The sequence below is a fragment of the Pinus tabuliformis genome, chromosome 2_2 (assembly GCF_031772625.1).
Source record: "Pinus tabuliformis cultivar Carrire ecotype Pingquan chromosome 2_2, CPIR1, whole genome shotgun sequence".
In the NCBI taxonomy this organism is placed as follows: Eukaryota; Viridiplantae; Streptophyta; class Pinopsida; order Pinales; family Pinaceae; genus Pinus; species Pinus tabuliformis.
This window is the reverse complement of record NC_142300.1, coordinates 803985641-803989684: the sequence shown is the minus strand read 5'-3', so window position 1 is coordinate 803989684 and position 4044 is coordinate 803985641. Positions and strand designations below refer to the sequence as shown.

General features: G+C 47.9%; 1 non-coding gene across 1 annotated transcript; it reads left to right on the top strand.

The window, feature by feature from the left end:
• The first annotated feature begins 576 nt into the window (after positions 1-576).
• Positions 577-2388, top strand: LOC149195391 (18S ribosomal RNA). The gene has a single exon (XR_016255443.1). It is a non-coding gene; the product is annotated as an 18S ribosomal RNA (ribosomal RNA).
• The last annotated feature ends 1656 nt before the right edge of the window (positions 2389-4044 follow it).

Genomic DNA, 4044 nt, shown 5'->3' with positions numbered 1-4044 from the left:
AATTTTTCTTGTATAATTTCCTTCCCTTGCCTTTGTGTCGAGGCTGCCACAGGTGATCATCCGATCGAGGTCCATTGTTGCTGCTATTCGGGTGGACTCCTAGGTGGCATCGTTGCGAGGCGGGGAGGTTTGTATGGCCTCTCTATGATACGATTTGTGCGGTCGGTCATCCTCTTTTTATTTCGTTCCTTTGCCTTCGCATCAAGGCTGCCGCAGGCGGTTGGGAGATCGAGGTCCATCATCGTTGTTGTCCGGGTGGACTCCTAGGTGGCCTCGGTGTGGGGCGTGGAGGCCTCTGGAGGCATTTCTAAGGGAGTGGGTGAGTGATCACTCATTTTCTTATTGGTTGGGCCATGTTTGCAAACTCCAGAGTGGCCTTGGTGCGTTGTGGCTTAGCAGGTCTGCCCATTTGTTCGCCATGTCCTTGGCATGTTGCGTCTGCTTCCTTCTTGGGATGCAAGAGGTGCAAGGCATAAAAGTTTTACATGATATTTTGACATCTCTTTGACTTGATGGGTGTTTAGGTTGGCTCTCAGTAAGAGAGTGCCTGGAATTCCCTTTGAAGTGGGAGGGTGCTACCTGGTTGATCCTGCCAGTAGTCATATGCTTTTCTCAAAGATTAAGCCATGCATGTCTAAGTATGAACTAATTCAGACTATGAAACTGTGGATGACTCATTAAATCAGTTATAGTTTTTTGATGGTACCATACTACCCAGATAACCATAGTAACTCTAGAGCTAATACGTGCACCAAGTCCCGACTCTTTGGAAGGGATGCATTTTTTAGATAAAAGGCCGGTGCGGGTTTGCCCGCTTCTCTGGTGAATCATGATAACTCGATGGATCACACAACCCTTGTGTTGGCGATGCTTCATTCAAATTTCTTCCCTATCAACTTTCGATGGTAGGATCCAGGCCTACCATGGTGGTGATGGGTGACAGAGAATTAGGGTTTGATTCCGGAGAGGTAGCTTGAGAAACGGTTACCACATCCAATGAAGGTAGCAGGCACACAAATTACCCAATCCTGACATGGGGAGGTAGTGACAATAAATAACAATACTAGGCTCATCGAGTCTGGTAATTGGAATGAGTGCAATCTAAATCCCTTAACGAGGATCCATGGGAGGGCAAGTCTAGTGCTAGCAGTCGTGGTAATTTCAGCTCCAATAGCGTATATTTAAGTTGTTGCAGTTAAAAATCTCGTAGTTGGATCTTGGGTCGTAAAGGTCGGTCCGCCTACTTGGTGTACACCTGCCCTTCTGTCCCTTTTGTCGGCGGCGTGCTCCTAGCCTTAATTGGCTGGGTCTCGGTTCCGACGCTGTTACTTTGAAAAAATTAGAGTGCTCAAAGCAAGCTTATGCTCTGAATAAATTAGCATGGAATAACGTGATAGGAGTCTGGTCCTATTGTGTTGGCCTTCGGGACCAGAGTAATGAGTAATAGGGACTATCGGGGGCATTCGTATTTCATTGTCAGAGGTGAAATTCTTGGATTTATGAAAGACGAACCACTGCGAAAGAATTTGCCAAGGATGTTTTCATTAATCAAGAATGAAAGTTGGGGGCTCGAAGACGATCAGATACCCTCCTAGTCTCAACCATAAACGATGTCGAACAGGGATTGGCAGATGTTTCTCTAAGGACTCCGCTAACACCTTCTGAGAAATCAAAGTGTTTGGGTTCCAAGGGGAGTATGGTTGCACGGCTAAAACTTAAAGGAATTGACGGAAGGGCACCACTAGGAGTGGAGCCTGTGGCTTAATTTGACTCAACACGGGGAAACTTGCCATGTCCAGACATAGTAAGGATTGATAGATTGAGAGATCTTTCTTGATTCTATGGGTGGTGGTGCATGGCCGTTCTTAGTTGGTGGAGCGATTTGTCTGGTTAATTCCGATAATGAATGAGACCTCAGCCTGCTAACTAGCTACGCAGAGCTTCCCCTTCACGGCCAGCTTCTTAGAGGGACTATGGCCATTTATGCCATGGAATTTTGAGGCAATAACAGGTATGTGATACCCTTAGATGTTCTAGGCCACACGCATGCTACACTGATGCAGCCAACGAGTTTTTATTCCTGGTTCGAGAGGATCGGGAAATCTTCTCAAATTGCATCGTGATGGGGATAGACCATTGCAATTATTGGTCTTCAATGAGCAATTCCTAGTAAGCACGTGTCATCAACTCGTGTTGACTACGTCCCTGCCCTTTGTACACATCGCCCGTCGCTCCTACCGATTGAATGATCCGGTGAAGTGTTCGGATTGCGTCGACAATGGCGGTTCACCGCCGTAGACGTCGTGAGAAGTTCATTGAACCTTATCATTTAGAGGAAGGAGAAGTCGTAACAAGGTTACCGTAGGTGAACCTGCAGTAGGATCATTGATAGCAAGGGTTTTCTTTTTTGGTTCAGGTTGGTTTGGCGTCGATTGCAATGTGGGACTTTGTGGTGCATCTCTAGGGGAGCGGGTTTGGTGTTTGGCTAGAACATTGTTAGTTGCTTGTCTCGAGGTAACGCTTGTTTTTTTGTGTGTGCTTGCAAACCGTTCTTGTGCTTGTCCCACCCATCCTTTGTTTTTCTCCCCCCCAATGTGTTTCTGCAGGGGGTTCGGAAGCTTGTTTCTTGGGAGCCCTTCCGACGATCTATTCGGCTGGGCATAGTTGTTGCAGAGTTGAGGTGCTTGGTAAATACAATGAATAAATTTGGACTCATTCGTAGAGGGGGTGCTCGGTATTTTGTTCATTGGAAGGCATGGGCCAAGGGTGCAGGCTTCCATAGTTGGTTCTCTTGAAAAGGCGGCGGCGGTTGATGTGTTGCTTGGGTGAGCTTTTTCGCTGGTGGTTGGGTCGAGGGAGTGGTTGCACGCACGCCTAGTAGCTCAAACCTTCCATGAGGGGAGATTGTCAGGGTGCGGTCAGTATGGGATGGATGAAGAGCGGTTCAACCCGTTGGACTGGCAACCCTAGTCCCTCCCGACTGTTCCTCGACATGCCCTCGCGGAAGGGTTGGGTGTCCAGGTAATGAGAAACCCATCCCTCGGTCTGAGATCCATAGAGATCGCAATTTTCCTCGCCGACGGGCATGAGGGTGGCAATCTTATCTCATGCCTTTGCCATCGAGGGAATTCCTCGTCCTGTCATGAGCCACTCCCCTTCTGAGGGAAAAAGAAGTAGTGGGTTGTGTCTTTGTTCCTCCCTTTGGATTGTGGGTTTTTTTTGGGACTTGCGTCATTTCTTCATTTCGTGGTGTGCACTTTACGAACGTCCCTCTCTCTAGTGGCCTTGCACCATTGATGTATTCGTAGCTCGCGGCTTTCTCCAACATTGAGTGTCGGCCCGTGACAACTCCTCTTTGGAGTTTGATTCTTTGACCCCCATTGACTCTCTCGCTGGAAAGGTTGTTGGGTGTTTTGTACACGGAGGGGTGCAATAATGGGGTGGGTTTGTGTTATGCGCAACAGTCTATTTGTCGTTTGAAGCCTTGTGCCGCTGGGTTGGGGGCTGTTTGCCCCTCAGTGACATGCTCTAGACACTGGTCTCATTGTGGCCCTCATCTTTTCTATTGGTCAATTTTGGGTTGTAATTTATTTGCTTGGTTGTTTACTATGTTGTAAAGCTGGAAAGGGTGTTGTGTTGAATGCATGTGGGAGGGTGTGAAGAGGTGGGGCGCTTTTTTGATTAGGTGCCTTGTTTGATTTCTTTTGGTTAGCGGACATCTGCTCGGCATTCTGTTGAGCTTCTCTCTTTTCTTGGGATCTTTGTTTCTTTGGTGTTTTCTTTTCCCTTCTTCCTTTTGCCCCTAGCCTTACGGAGGAGAGGTGGGATTGTTGTGGATTGGTGTTCGGGAAGGACGAAAAGTAGTGCGAGTTCCCAAGGTGGCCACCCTAGTCCTTCTCAATCACTGTCCCCTACAGTTCCCCCCTTTTTCCGAAGGCACGGGGTTTGGGAAGCTTGTTCTTTGTTTGAGCCTCCCCTTGTGAGCCGATAGCCATGTTTGATATCTCTTGCTTTCCTGTTGTTTTCTTCCCTTCTTGCTTTTGG